Source organism: Malus sylvestris, chromosome 11 (assembly GCF_916048215.2).
Source record: "Malus sylvestris chromosome 11, drMalSylv7.2, whole genome shotgun sequence".
NCBI lineage: Eukaryota > Viridiplantae > Streptophyta > Magnoliopsida > Rosales > Rosaceae > Malus > Malus sylvestris.
In genome coordinates this window covers 27,964,340-27,981,397 of record NC_062270.1, presented here as the reverse complement: position 1 = coordinate 27,981,397, position 17,058 = coordinate 27,964,340, and the positions used below count along the sequence as shown (strand labels likewise).

The following is a 17,058-nucleotide window of genomic DNA, read 5'->3' as shown; positions in this document are numbered from 1 at the left end:
TTATCATTATTAGTACATAACTTTGAGAGTGTGTTTGTTTGGGTTCACTAGCATTCACTGGTTTGGACTACACTGAAAATTACTGTAGTCCCATGTTTGGTAATCACAGGGACTAGTTTTAGTGGGACTAAAAGGGATTCGCCTCGACTAGAGACCTCGTTAGAGGTCATAACAATGGCATGTTCAGCCATTGAAACATTCAGAAAAGCTTAAACGCAAGAAAATATGGAAATGGCAGAAGAAAAAAGAGGAAGAGAGAAAGAGAAAGAAAGGAAACTTGCAAAAGAAGCTGTTGTATTAACCGAACAAAAAACTAAACAATTACAACCTTATCCAGCCTTATATATAGCAGCTATCCAAACTTAATGACTAAGTAATCTAATATCCTTCATTTAGCTGATGTGTATAGATATATAAGAAAAGACTCAAATACCCCATACATTGTTAATACTCCCCCTCAATCTCAGCTGGGATATCCCAGTATGAGATTGGAACAATGATGAACAAACAAAGGACTATGTAATCCTTTAGTTAATACATCTGCAATTTGAGCCTCAGTGGGAATATATTGTACCTGCAGATCACCTTTTTGCACCCGTTCACGAACAAAATGAAAATCAGTATCTAACTGTTTAATCCTAGTATGAAAAACTGGATTAGAACACAATGCCAATGTAGAAAGATTATCACAATGTACCAATGGTACTAAAGGAAGAAACATATGGAGATCCTTAAGAACTAATCGGATCCAAGCCACATCCGCTGCTGCATTAGCTAAGGCTTTATATTCAGCCTCCGTTGAGCTTCGAGAAACACTGCCTTGTTTCTTAGACTGCCAGGACACAAGATTTGAGCCCAGAAAAACAATGTAACCAGTAGTCGACCTCCTTGTATTTATATCTGCTGCCCAATCAGCATCACTATAAGCAAATAAATCCATATTGTCTTGAGCAGAGTAAGTTAATCCACATTGCCATGTACCCTTCAAATACCGGAGGATTCTTTTAACGAGACAGAAATGAGCTTCAGTTGGAGTTGTCATGAATTGGCAAGCATAGTTGACAGCATATGCAATATCAGGCCGTGTAAAGGTGAGATATTGCAATGCACTAACTAAACTTCTGTAAACTGTGGGATCAGCTAATGGTTCTCCTTCATCTTTGAGCAATTGAGTATGAGGTTTACTTGGAGTGGAACAAGGTCTGCAATTTATCATGCCGGCCTTATTGAGTAGATCAGTCACATACTTGGATTGATTAATGAATATATCACCATTGTCTTTATACGTGATTTGAAGTCCCAAAAAATAAGTAAGCTTGCCCATGTCCTTCATATCAAAAGCACTACTCAATTCAGCAATCACTTGTTGAATAAGGGAGGATGAAGAACCTGTGATGATGATATCATCCACATATAACAACAAGATCACTACATCAGTCCCACACACTTTCACAAACAAACTAGGATCTGAATGAGATGACTGAAAGTCTAAGGAAGGTAAATAACTTGTAAACTTGGCATTCCAAGCCCTTGGAGCCTGTTTAAGACCATATAATGACTTGAGAAGCTTGCACACATGATTAGGATGCTGAGGATCTTGAAAACCCTGAGGTTGTTTCATAAAAACTTCATCTTGTAATTCACCATGAAGAAAAGCGTTCTTTACATCCAACTGCCGCAATTCCCATCCTTTCATAGCAGCAAGAGACAAAACCAGCCTTACTGTTGTATGTCTTACCACCGGACTAAAAGTCTCATCATAGTCCAATCCTTGTTCCTAACTATAACCCTGAGCAACTAAACGTGCCTTATATCTGGACACTTTGCCATCTTGATCCTTCTTGATCTTGTACACCCATTTGCTCCCTATCACATTTCTGTCAACCGAAGGTGGTACTAGCTCCCAAGTACCTTGTTTTTGTAAAGACACAAATTCTTCCTTCATAGCATTCCTCCAATCCTCAGAAAGAACAGCTTGTTTATAATGAGAAGGTTCTAGTGAATCATGAATGTCAAGAATCGCAGTGAATCCACAAAACATCACATCATCATCATGAGAAGAAGGAAAAACTGAAGTATTTGATGCAGAAGCATAATAAGTAGAGTAGTATTTTCGCTGCAGGACTCCACTTTTTAAACATGTAACCATATTATGCTCAGAAGAAGTATGTATAACAGGAGATGGAGATACCTGATTTTGGTCAAGGTCAGGGACAGGCAACACTTGAGAGGAAGAAGGAGAGTGATGTAGTGTAGTAGCTTGTATATCTGATGAAGAATGCAGAACTGAACTGGAAGAGAGACTTGAAGGTTGAGATGCCATAGAATGTATATCCACAGATTGACCATTCCCACCAATTTCTTCTCTTGTTTGGGCAGATGAATTAGGAACCACAATATATCTCATTCTTGGTAACTCTTGCTGTGAGGATACAGCCAGTGAAGAAATATTGACAGAAGAAGAAGAAGACTTCTTAAAAGGAAACACATTCTCATCATGGATGACATGCCTTGATAACAGTAACCTTTGTGTATGCCGATTATAGCACAACACTCCCTTATATCCAATAGAGTAGCCCACAAACACACATTCATCACTTCTAGCTTGTAACTTATTGACATTATAAGGTCTTAAGTAGGGATAGACTGCAGTACCAAAAATCTTTAAGGAACTCAGAGATGGTGATTGGGCAAACAATTTAACATAGGGAGACACCATTTCTAAGTTTTGGCAAGGCATTCTATTGATTAAAACCACTGCATGACTATAAGCATTAAACCAAAACTGTTAAGGTAACCCTGCAGCACTCAATAATGTCACAGTAGTCTCAATAATATGCCTGTGTTTCCGTTCTGCCAACCCATTTTGTTGAGGGGTATAAGGACAAGAGACAAGATGTAAAATCCCATTTGTATCCAGAAATTGTTTAAACAACCTACTCATATACTCTCCTCCGCCATCAGATTGCAGTGTCTTAATACTGCATTTGAAATTATTCATAACAAATGCATGAAACTTAACAAACACAGTATAGACATCAGATTTATTAATAAGAGGAAAGATCCAAGTGAACCTTGTGCATTCATCTACGAAAATTACATAATATCTGTAACCTTCAAGAGATACAGTGGGTGAAGGTCCCCATACATCAGTATGCACTTTCTCAAAAGGAACACTAGACTTATTACATTTAGAAGGAAATGGTTGTCTAGTCATCTTACCCCTAATACAAGCTGAACATAACTGTGGACTTTTATCTAAAGAAACAGATATCTGAGACTCCTTCAACATTTTCAACTGAACTTCATTAGTAGGATGCCCAAGTCGTTGATGCCAAATTGAAGTCTTCACAAGCTGTCCCAAAAGAGCTTGAGGTGTATTATTTACTAGCTGAGAATAGTTGAAAAACTGCTGCTGAGGAATGTAATACAAGCCACTACTACTACTCCTTCCTCTCAGTAGAATTTTCTTTGTTGCCTTGTCCTGCACCCAGAAACCAAATTCATCAAGTATAACATAGCAGTGATTATCTTTGCATAGTCTATACACAGATAATAAACTAGCTGCTAATTGAGGAACATGTAAAACCATTTGAAGAGTTAAAGGTTTGGAAGAAGTTAAAAGAGAACCCGAACCAGTATTGGCTACAGGTAAACCTTCTCCATTGCCCACTGTGATCCTGTCAGTGCCTTCAAAAGGAGTAATAAGTGTCAAATGATCCAGATCAGCTGTCATATGTGAAGGAATATTTTGTGAAAACATGTTCTTTTAAGCAACATCAATAAGCATGCAATTAACAATTAAAGGCGGAATCATGCTAGCATGCACTTAAAAACAAAACATTAACCATGAAATTCAAAGCCTAGTAGATTGGTGAACCATTAATCAACTCAAAACAAAGTGAGTTGAAATATATACCTTTGTAGATTCCTCTTTGTAGTTAAACAAAGGCTAATCACCCAAGAGATAGGGCCTTCATTCCTTGCATCTTAGATCCATGGATTTGGATGGATCTACACCAAGGAGAGCATGGATGATAAATGAGTGACCATGGAAGAATAGATGGCTAGCTACAACTTCCATGGTGGCCGGCTTTTCTAGAGAGAAATGGAGAGACAATTCTCACCAATTTTCCCCAAAACAAACCCCTTAATGAATAAAAGGCTATAAAGTCATATTTATACCTTTATTCATTTGAGTGGCAAACTTGTAATTAAAGCAAGTTCACTACCCTTTCTCTATATGGCCGGCCATGGGGGGTTGTTTGGGCTTTTGGGTCTTAGTGAATCATTATTCATTAAGTTGTCATACAACTTAAGTCAATGGGCTTGACGTTCGAAGCCCATTGGGCCTTAAGGTCCAAAACCTATCCCGAGGTCTTTAACGAACTTATTCGTTTGATTAATTAACATATTAATTAATCCTTGCCATAAATAATTAAACTATTCAATTGTTCTTACTCATTTAGTTTGTTTCATCCATCTCCACCTTATACGGTGTACGATCCATTAGGTTCCTTTTAGCGAGGCAGTGGGCGATCAAAACTCTTTCAAATCGATTATGAATTGAAACTTACTTTCAATTCTCCCTTTAGTGATAATACACTTTTAGGGCTTCCACAAACCATGAGTGACACCTAGCCGTATGTCATGGTTACCCAAGCTAATCAGAAGAGGTTAAGAACCTATTCAGTTTAGGATTACAAATGCAATACGGTCTTTCTCTAATCTAATACTCCTGACCACATTGTTTGGTTTGATAGTTTATTTATTCATGTCTACTATCCAATGTGATTCGTGTTCTTATATGATTTCCTTGAATGTGATTTAGAACGACTTTTCTAAATCTCATTCATACTCTGGCCAGAGATTCTAAATCATATCATAGAGTATTCTCCCTCAAACGGTTTGAAGGTTAGAGATCCCTTGTTGCGCATTCACTTGCCTCCATGACTAAGTGGCTTAACCCCAACGATGCCGTGGACACCCCGATGGGGTGACATTGACATAATCAAAGATCAAGGACTTAACCACAAGACAACTGTGATGCCTCAGGTCAAAGGACTAATTTGCATTATCCCAAACATGAGTTCTCATGTGACATGAGTATGAGAACTCTTCGTTGATCGTGTTCAGTGAACTCATTCTCTACTGAGCACCTACGTACTTGTCTTGATGTCACACACACCAATGACTCGAGACTAGTCACTCTCCCTGAGAGAAGACATAGCACGTACCGATCTTGACGGACTGTCAATGCCCAATTGGCAATCCTATGATCAGGAACATTTAGGATGTGTCTACGAAAGAATGGTCTCATGAATCTAACTTCATTAGATTACATTCTTCCAATCACATATTCCTTGGACTTTATCGTTTAAGCATATAACATTTATATGAGACGGCTCAAACAATAATCTTTGCCCTTTATATTAAACTAGATTAGTTTAACATGTGAAATGTCCGTAAAGTATCATCATATGATTGGTTTTAGGGCACATTTCCAACAATCTCCCACTTGCACTAGAGCCAATCAGCTTAGTCATCAGTGATGATACCTCTTTTGTAGTCATTTCATAAATGGCTGAATAGTAGGCCTAGGCAATGGATATCTATATGTTATCCATAGAAGCAACCTTGAGAATAACGACGTCACCATTATACATGATTCTTAATCATGTGGTTCAGTCTCTCATATGAGTTCGGACCTTGATGAGACCTTGATTCCCTGGCTTGAGCTATCGCCCCATTAGTGTCATAGTGTCAGTACACTAGATACACTTTCTGGTTGGAACCGAATAGAGAGTTCATAAATGAACTTTCCTATCCAAACAACATTGTTGCAAACTTCTATATGGCAATATACCTTGCATTCATAATGGAACACACTAAAGTTATTACTTTAATGTTTCCATCCAAATATCTCTTTAGTCATAATAAAGAGATATCTGTTTATCTCTTCATTCATAATGAAGAAACATCCAATGATGGATTAGATTCATAATCTAATACATTTACGCTTCCATTACGTTACTCTAATTCTTCCTCATTCTTTGAGGAATCTATCCTTTAGTATTTCTTAAATACTTAAGGACTCACTTGACAGTTGCCATGGTTCTGATCCTGGGCTTGCACTGATATCGTCTTGTACCTTTCTAGGTACAACCCATATCAATGTTTTTCATACAATATGAAATACATAAATCACCTTTATGCGTATGCATAAAGGATTCTTATTTACGCATTATTTCTTTGGGAGTCAAAGGGTACGTTCCCTTTGAGAAGAGCTACCTCCTAGTCTCACTAGAGTTGTTCTTCTGATTAAAGTTTATCATCATATGAGAAACTTCCTAGCATCTTTTGTCTATTATTAGGGATTGATATAATCAAATTATATCCTAAAATCTATCAATATAGATTTCCATCCCATGTATATAGACTATGTCTCCCATATACATTCTATCTTTATAGAATGTTTAAAGTCATAACTTTAACGAATGTTTAAAGTCATAACTTTAACGAAGAAGTATTCATTTCATTTCCAAAATTAATAAATCATATATACATTCATATATATCACATATATATTTATATATATATATATATACATACAAATTTAGGAATATGACTAACTCCCACTAATCTTTTGTAAACCTAGTAAACAAAAGATTCATTTACATCTTTATGAGAAAGCAAACGATTTGACCTTTCTCTCATAAGACGCTTATAGCTCCCACTAGCTTGCTAAGATCCATGATGGATGGATCTCTACAACTTACATGTCTTGTGATTCATAGTTTTAGACATATATTATCAAGACTATCTTAATAATGGTTTCGGAAACCTATATTATGTCCAAACATTGAATCACCATTTAATTGTAGCTAGCAATCTTCGAATTAATTGAAACTAAGACTACGTCAAAAATGGTTCCTTCAAAGTCAACCATTCTCTTTGATTGTAGTCACCTTAAGCTACCAATTAGCTTATGAAGGTTTCATTATTTCGGGTCAAATGGTACTTTACCATTCCCATGAGTATATATCGTATATGTACTCAATGTAGTCATAAGGATTTTCATTCTTATTTCTTTCGAATTAAGAGGTGCAACTCTATGACATAGTCATAAAGTTCAAACCATTCAACTGAGACGGTTTATAAATCCTTCTCGACTACCTTGGAGCTTGTGGTATAGGAACTAGGTTGTTATATTTGTTGATTACTTTCTTGTCTCTCAAAGAACCCATTCTTTGAGTTCTATCCTTCGTTCATTTGCTCTTAGGCAAATCACATTGTAGGATTACAATGAACTACCCAACAAAACAACATTTGTTAGTTGGTTTATAGAAGCGATATCCAAAAGTTAATTTAAGGATATCCTACAAGATTGTTATCAAACAAATATTGTGTATTAACACACAACCCCAAATCTTAACATGCTTAAGATTTGTCTTTCTTTCCAACTACATCTTATGGAGTCATGAAAAATTTGGAAGATCTTCTAATTGACAATCATATTGTTTTTAGAAGTATATATATCCTATATATGGGTAATAGATAACATCTAACGAACTAAATCTTATTTGAGTTTGTTCTTCTCCAAATGGAGAAATACATTATCTTATGATGCTATTTTCCTTGATATCTTTCAAGGAAACTCATCTAAAGTGTTACTTTTCCTTGGATCAAATCTAAGGAGGTAAATACTTTAGATGTCTTACTCATCAACTTACATTTCTTGAATTCTTTGAAACCTTTTGCAAAGTATTCGGACTTGTGTTTATTTAAAATAAACTATAGTCTAACCGAGGGTGATCTTCGGTGAATGTCATACAACATGAGTAGTATTATGTTGTGGACAAGTGCCACTAACATCTAAGTGAATTAACCTCAACAACTTTGTGATTCTTTATTCTTTCCAAAAGAATGAAGATTCAAACATTTTGCCTCTATACAATTTTAACAAGAAGACATTGGATCCGGATCTAACGATCCTAAGTATCCATCTATGACTAACTTGTAATTTATGTTTTTAGAGGTATCACAACTTTAGTTGGGATTAGTCACTACCTTGCAACCTTTTGGGTTTTAAGCATCGTTGTGTTCTAAACAGTTAACACCACCATATTATCTCTACTATAGAGACAATCAATTAGATTACCATAATCCAATCATTGATTAATAAAGAACAATGTTTTGTCAAACAAAACATTTATCCATTTCACATAGTGACGGAATTTAGTTCCTTAAAATTGGAATATAAAGACAATCTATGTTTTTCCAATTTCTTTGGTAGTTCATATGAGGAAGTAAGTACCATCTGCTTTCGCAGAGATCTATATTTGATTCACTTTCCGAATGTGAAGCACCTTTTCCTTCTCTCATATATCTTCTACTTCTTATTAGTCACACTTTTACAACGATTGTAAAACATAGTTACTAATACGGAATCAAGCATTCAAGTAGAAGAACCAACTGTTTTGAACTTTTCAAGAACAATTTACAACACCTTCGAAAGGTGTGTTCTTGACATTTGCAAGACATTTCTTGCAAATACCCCTTCCAATGTCCATCCTTTCATAAAGAAAGTTTGTTCCCTTGGAGTTAATTTTATCTTCTTCATTTGACTTCTCCTTTGACTACAATAGTCATGGTCCCTAAACTCCCACTATCTCTCTTGAAACTTATTTCAATTGTGTTATACACATCAAACATTTTGGAGAGCATGTGGTTATTGTTCATTTATATAGTTTACAATAAACTTAGTGAACCATAAGGATAGGGACACAAAGGTGAAGTCCTTGCCTAGTTCCCATCTCTAGAAGTGTTTTAACACTTCAACACTCAATGATTCAAAATCATCATAAGTCCATGTTGATGGACTATTTTTGTCAACCAACCATTATGTTCTAAACATAACTACAAACTTTCAAGAGTTGTACAAGGCAACTCTCATTTCTTCATACAACAAATTGTAAGTGAAGAATCATGGCATATTAAGTGTCCATGCCTTTGTGCTTTCTTCTCAAGTTCTTTGTTCATTTAACAAAGAAACAAGCACTAAGTGTTTGCATTGACTAAGGGTTGTTCAAAACAACTCATTATTTCTTCATACAACGATTTGTAAGTGAAGAACTAATAACACTAAAAGTGTCCTTTTCTTTATGCTAATCTTCGTAAGTTCCTTTGTTCATATAACGAAGGAATAAGCATTGGTTGTTTGTGTTGTTCTCTTCATGATAGACTTTTCTAACATGTTCTTCCAATGATACATTATCATTAGGAAGATTGTGAGGATGAGACTACTTAGGTACATATACAATCCATTTAAGACATTCTTTGGGATTGTGGTACCAAGTCCGGAAACTAAAACATTCGGTTTTTATTTGTCAAGTGTTGGATAGCGTTTGCAAATATATTGGTAAACAAATACATAACGAATATAAATTGATTGATTTTAAGCCATTTGATTCGGGTCTTTAAATCAAAATAGCACCACCCACTATTTTTGGCAAATTCCATATCCCTCATTGGAATTCGAGAGTTTTGGATGAAACTCTTAGTAGGGTATGGGAGGCTCACTATTACCAAGCCCACCTCACAATGATATGATGTTGGCTAGCATTAATAATAATGAGAGAGTACACTTACTCATTTGCAACTAATGCAAGTACCCATCTTATTTGGCCTCTAGAGAATGTCACCTCACAATGATATGATGTTGGTTCCATTGCACTTAGTTAAGTCATTCCCACCATGCTTAGTTCGTGAAGGGGTTCAAGAATAGCCTCACGATGATACGATGTCGGCCATCCTCGTTGCCTACAGTAACCTCATCATATGTTTATGGATTCCTCCTGAGTATAAGCATGCACTTTGTACTCCCCCATGATAGGGTGAAGCCGGTGTACAAGTCATAAACGATTGGAGCCCACCACGGTGGAAGGCCTACGAAAGAGTGTTCAAAGCACTCTCACGCTTATCAACTTAATAATTGTTTGGTTGAGGGTTTTAGGTCTCATCACATATAAATATACATTTTAATCTCTATTAAAACTATTTGGTCCTATTACAACTATTGGTCCATATGATTGATTTAGTTGTATATAATACTCCCACTATGCTTATAAAACGGTTTTTAAAGCAAGAGTATATGATACTACTAACATAACCTTTGCATTCATTTGATGGACTATATAGTTGCCTTAGGGCCTTAGGATGACTATGAACCTTTGTTTAGATTCAACACGAGCCTTGTGTTGAATCTCGGTCTAGGGATGGTGATTGATTTTAGTTACGCGTTTAATCACATTAAGGCGTGTTGTCTTAGGGGCGTTGGACCCAACTACTTCATTTTCATGCATATCATATAAAGCAAGAAAGAAGTACTTCAAAGTAAAGGTGAGCTTATGCTCATTACAACATTTGCATAAAACAAATTACTTTAAAGTAAAGAAGAGCTTAAGCCCTTTTACAACATTTGATCAAATCAAATTACAACCAAAATCTAATCTACACATTCCCATGGTTCAAACAAATTTGAAACGGCCTATCACATAGCTCAATTATATTAGGCTTAGGTTCATAATCACCCTTTAATTAATTAACACTTTAACTAATTAAATTGAATGCAACATTTTCATTTGGTTTTTGTATCCATAAAATTGATTTAAATGGAGCTAAACAAAATGAAAATCCAATTCTCATTTAAAGAGACAAAACAATTTTGTTCTCAACCTAATTTGGGCCATCATGCAATAACCACAACTTATTTGGGTCATTAAGCAATTAACCTCAACTTTTGGGCTATGTTGCAAAACTTTTGGGGTCACTTTGTAAAGACACAAAAGTCCACTACTTCATGTAATTACACTAGAACCCAAAATTTAATCAATGCAAAAACTTCATTAAAGGATCAAAACAATTTGTCCTTTAGCGTTTTTGGACCTAAACGTAAAAACGTAAACTTTTGGGCCAAAGTGCAAATACACAAAAGTATCAAAACTTTATGTAATTGCATAAAAGACCCAAAAGTACCCCACTTGCAAGGGTGGCCGGTTTTGGAAGAGGATAGAGTGATGTGTGTGTTGATTTGTGAGTTTTAGACATAAAGCAACAAGTGGTGCAAGTGGTGTGTGTGAAAGGAAATTAATCCTTACACACCCATCACCATTTCCATCACCCTTCAAATAAATATCTTATGCATTAAAACATTTGAAAAACATAAAACATAAACTTTATGTAATAAATCAAAACTTTGAATCAAAACACAAACCTTTTTGTTCTTGGCAAAAATGTCAAGAACAATGAAGAACATTCATGAAAAACCCAAAATTTTTCCATGAACTTTTTTTCACCCAAAAACATTCCAAAACCATTCAAACTTTAGGGAAATAACATCTAACCAAACTAGGGTACATAAGGGTTCCAAAAGTCACTTGAAAACACTTTTAACAAGTCAAACAAGAACCCAAAAATCCACCCTTTGGATTTGGCCGAAAATCCCCAAAGTCATGGCACCAAATTTTAGCTCCAATATTCATGCTCATATGAACTACATCTACAACATTTGAGATGGCAAATTTTCTAACAAAATTTATATTCAAAGAAACAAGAATAAAGCTTGTAACATATTACAACTTTTAAATCACAAACTATGAACTACAAAACCCAAAAGGATTCACCAACTACTAGACCTAGGCTCTGATACCACTTGAAGGAATATTTTGTGAAAACATGTTCTTTTAAGCAACATCAATAAGCATGCAATTAACAATTAAAGGCGGAATCATGCTAGCATGCACTTAAAAACAAAACATTAACCATGAAATTCAAAGCCTAGTAGATTGGTGAACCATTAATCAACTCAAAACAAAGTGAGTTGAAATATATACCTTTGTAGATTCCTCTTTGTAGTTAAACAAAGGCTAATCACCCAAGAGATAGGGCCTTCATTCCTTGCATCTTAGATCCATGGATTTGGATGGATCTACACCAAGGAGAGCATGGATGATAAATGAGTGACCATGGAAGAATAGATGGCTAGCTACAACTTCCATGGTGGCCGGCTTTTCTAGAGAGAAATGGAGAGACAATTCTCACCAATTTTCCCCAAAACAAACCCCTTAATGAATAAAAGGCTATAAAGTCATATTTATACCTTTATTCATTTGAGTGGCAAACTTGTAATTAAAGCAAGTTCACTACCCTTTCTCTATATGGCCGGCCATGGGGGGTTGTTTGGGCTTTTGGGTCTTAGTGAATCATTATTCATTAAGTTGTCATACAACTTAAGTCAATGGGCTTGACGTTCGAAGCCCATTGGGCCTTAAGGTCCAAAACCTATCCCGAGGTCTTTAACGAACTTATTCGTTTGATTAATTAACATATTAATTAATCCTTGCCATAAATAATTAAACTATTCAATTGTTCTTACTCATTTAGTTTGTTTCATCCATCTCCACCTTATACGGTGTACGATCCATTAGGTTCCTTTTAGCGAGGCAGTGGGCGATCAAAACTCTTTCAAATCGATTATGAATTGAAACTTACTTTCAATTCTCCCTTTAGTGATAATACACTTTTAGGGCTTCCACAAACCATGAGTGACACCTAGCCGTATGTCATGGTTACCCAAGCTAATCAGAAGAGGTTAAGAACCTATTCAGTTTAGGATTACAAATGCAATACGGTCTTTCTCTAATCTAATACTCCTGACCACATTGTTTGGTTTGATAGTTTATTTATTCATGTCTACTATCCAATGTGATTCGTGTTCTTATATGATTTCCTTGAATGTGATTTAGAACGACTTTTCTAAATCTCATTCATACTCTGGCCAGAGATTCTAAATCATATCATAGAGTATTCTCCCTCAAACGGTTTGAAGGTTAGAGATCCCTTGTTGCGCATTCACTTGCCTCCATGACTAAGTGGCTTAACCCCAACGATGCCGTGGACACCCCGATGGGGTGACATTGACATAATCAAAGATCAAGGACTTAACCACAAGACAACTGTGATGCCTCAGGTCAAAGGACTAATTTGCATTATCCCAAACATGAGTTCTCATGTGACATGAGTATGAGAACTCTTCGTTGATCGTGTTCAGTGAACTCATTCTCTACTGAGCACCTACGTACTTGTCTTGATGTCACACACACCAATGACTCGAGACTAGTCACTCTCCCTGAGAGAAGACATAGCACGTACCGATCTTGACGGACTGTCAATGCCCAATTGGCAATCCTATGATCAGGAACATTTAGGATGTGTCTACGAAAGAATGGTCTCATGAATCTAACTTCATTAGATTACATTCTTCCAATCACATATTCCTTGGACTTTATCGTTTAAGCATATAACATTTATATGAGACGGCTCAAACAATAATCTTTGCCCTTTATATTAAACTAGATTAGTTTAACATGTGAAATGTCCGTAAAGTATCATCATATGATTGGTTTTAGGGCACATTTCCAACAATATGGTGTATAGCCCTTGTGTCGAGCACCCAATTTTGTTGTGAAGAAGAAGGAAGGTTTGGCTGAGCTTGTGCAGTGAAAGCATTGAAAGAAGAAGGAGGTTGAGCACCTTGATATGCATAATTTCCTCGATGATAACAATTGAGAGCAGAATGACCTTTCTTCCCACAAATTTGACACTAAAGAATTAGAGGAATAGAGCTTGAGCTGGCATCATACCTTGAATAGCAATTAGTAGCTGTGTGGCCTCTTTTATGACATATTTGACATTCAGGAATCAATGTTGGCTTAAAACCACTATTTCCATTCCAATTCTGCCAATTTGAACCTCCTTTAGAACTACCAGAAAAACCATTGCTGTTTGATCCTCCAGGAAAACCATTGGAATTGCCTGAGAATCTGCCATTATTATTCCCATTGTATCTGGACCTATTGTTAAATCTTCCATTGTTTCCGCCATTATGCTGATATCCTCTATTATTCTGAAAATTCCCATTTCCTTGTTGATGAAAATGAGGCAGAGAAGCCTGAGAAACAATGCCACCAATGGGTCTGTGAGCAGTACTTTGAGAGGAATTAGTAGCTTCAGTGACAAAACCATAGCCACCAGAGAAGTACTGAGAAGCTCCTTGATCTTGTGAGGAATGAGCATTAGAGGATTCTCCTTGACAATACATGGCTGACATAGGAAAATGCAAAGTAGACTGTGAATCTTCAGCTGTTCGCTCAGCAGCTAACAATTGTGCTCGGAATTCTTTTAAAGAAATAGGAGTTTCACGAGCCACAATCACAGTACGAATCATATTAAACTCAGCCGGTAAACCCGCAAGAGCAGCAACAATAAGGTCATTCTCAGACACTACTTCACATGCTGCCATAAGCTGATCTTTAAGAGCCTTAAGCCTCAACATATATTTTTCAACACTATCAGACCCTTTCTTGATAGTCAACAATTCAGTTTTGAGATGATTCACCCTTGCTCTGGAAACAGTAGCATATATGTCCTGCAAATTCATCCAAGCTTCATGTGCAGTTTTACAACCTACAACATATTCCACAGCCTCATCACCTAATGTAGCAAGAAGAAGACTAACAAGAGCTTTGTCTTGTTTAATTCATTCCTTGTATGCTGCTGTAATCTCAGTAGTGATACCATTAGCTTCAGTGAACACAAACTTCGGTGGACAAACCGATGTGCCATCAAAGTGATCAAACAAATCATATCCCTCAAACACCGATCGAAATTGAAAAGACCACTTGACAAAATTATCATCTTGCAGCCGAATGGTGAACATACCAAGAAGACTTTCCATTTTGAGTGTATTCATATCGAGACTTCAACAAGAACCAAGAAAGAAAACAAACAGAAGCAAATCACAAAGAATCAGCAATTCAGAAAGAATCAAGGCTTCGTGCCCAAACAATCAGCAATTCAGAAATAATCAAGGCTTCGTGCCCAAACTGTAAGGAGCTTCGTGCTCAAAAACTCATCAAGTAAGCAAACCACAGTAGCTGCGTGTGCAAACAATCAGCAATTCAGAAAGAATCAAGGCTTCGTGCCCAAACAATCAGCAAGTCAGAAAGAATCAAGGCTTCGTGCCCAAACTGTAAGGAGCTTCGTGCTCAAAAACTCATCAATGAAGCAAACCACAATAGGCTTCGTGCCCTAACATTTATCACATCAACAAATCGTAGATCCATAGCTATGCCATGAAATTAAACACAAAGTCTAGAAAATATTGACCAGAAACCACCAGAATTAAGCGGATATAACCTGAGTCGGCACCGACGAACCGAAACCAAAACTCCGTCGACAAAATCAGAAACCACCACCTCGACAAAATCAGAAACCACCGCCTCTCAAATCCGTCGAAAAAAAAACAAACTCCAAAGCTTAATGAGCCCGTCAGGATCCTCTTCACAGATTCACCAAACCTAAGCTCTGATACCATCATAACAATGGCATGTTCAGCCATTGAAACATTCAGAAAAGCTTAAACGCAAGAAAATATGGAAATGGCAGAAGAAAAGAGAGGAAAAGAGAAAGAGAAAGAAAGGAAACTTGCAAAAGAAGCTGTTGTATTAACCGAACAAAAAACTAAACAATTACAACCTTATCCAGCCTTATATATAGCAGCTGTCCAAACTTAATGACTAAGTAATCTAATATCCTTCATTTAGCTGATGTGTACAGATACATAAGAAAAGACTCAAATACCCCATACATTGTTAATAAGAGGTTCTTAGCGAAGCTCCCCAAAATGCAATGGACTGCTAAGCCTTTCCATCGTCTGCTTCGTCTGTTTGCTGCCTCATCGTAATCAATGATCTGGACGTCAAATCTTCCACTTCTTTCCTGCATGGATCTTCTTCTCTCTCCCTGCTCTATCTCCTTACCACCCACCCCTAAATCCCAAGATTGGATTAGCACCCACCGATGGGTCGATTCGATCCAAGGCCCAGACCGATGCCAGTGCCACCCTACTCATTTTTCCAAGGTCATCTCCCGTTCTCTTTGTCTATGTCTTGACGATGGCTACCACCGCCATAGCACCGCATCAGCTCACTCAGAATGAGGTTGAATTCAGATGATGTTGGCCGCGAAGTTCATCTGGGCACGAAAAACTGATATTTTCAGATGGAAAGATGTAATGCCATATATCCCCAATCTTCCTCAGATTTGCTTATTTTTTTGGTAATATAATATGAATTTCAGATTTTTAAATATGTTTTGTTTGGTTTAATGGTGTTTGCAATAGTGGGTCTCTCTAATTTAAGCTGAAATTATAGAAAGCACCATTTTCTGGGTTTGTGTATATATATATGTGTGTGTGTGTGTGTGTGTGTGTGTACACACATATATGTATGTATATGTTTTTGCTAGATCTGGCTTTTGTATTATTTGTTCTTGTTGGTATATTTCCTTATTCGCAAAACCCACATTGATTCTTTTGTCTAAATTTGATTTTTTTTTTTTTTTGGGTTGCTTTATTGTGGATGGGTTTTTGTTTAAATGTGAAACTAATTATCAATTGTTGGTTCTGAAATCTCAAGAATTTTGCAATTTCTAATATGGTAGATGGCACTGAATTGCTAGAAGAAGAAAGGAGTTTGGATTAAATACGATATTTGAGTGACACCAACATACTTTGAAGTTTTGAATAGGGAGAGATGAAATAAGTTGAAGCAAATACAATATTTTGTAACATATCATGGGTTTTTATTTTATTTTTTATTATCCTGCTTCTTAGGCTCAAACTACATCAAATGCTTCACTAAGTTAGTTTAGCTTAGTCTAATCTAAGGCAGTCCAACTTAATCTTTGAAGCTAATCCAGTCCGAAATAGTTCCGTGCAACAAACGCATCATAAGTACGTAGTGCTTGAAATATAAGATATGTTCCTTCCACATCATCCAACTTAAAATATAAAATTAAAAAATTAAAATAAAAAAAAAAACATTCCACTTCTGGTGGTAATGTGCAAGTGACATTTGCTATATTCAGTAATGTAGGATCATCATTCACTTGAAAGAATGATAAAAAATCATTTGCATTCTCTTCAAGTAATAATGT

At 36.3% G+C, this 17,058-nt stretch overlaps 1 long non-coding RNA gene across 1 annotated transcript; it reads right to left on the bottom strand.

The window, feature by feature from the left end:
* Window positions 1-272: 272 nt before the first annotated feature.
* LOC126588430 (uncharacterized) lies at window positions 273-15,858 on the bottom strand. The gene is made up of 2 exons (XR_007611455.1): window positions 15,584-15,858; window positions 273-313 (listed from the first exon to the last, which is right to left on the bottom strand). It is a non-coding gene; the product is annotated as an uncharacterized LOC126588430 (long non-coding RNA).
* Window positions 15,859-17,058: the final 1,200 nt, after the last annotated feature.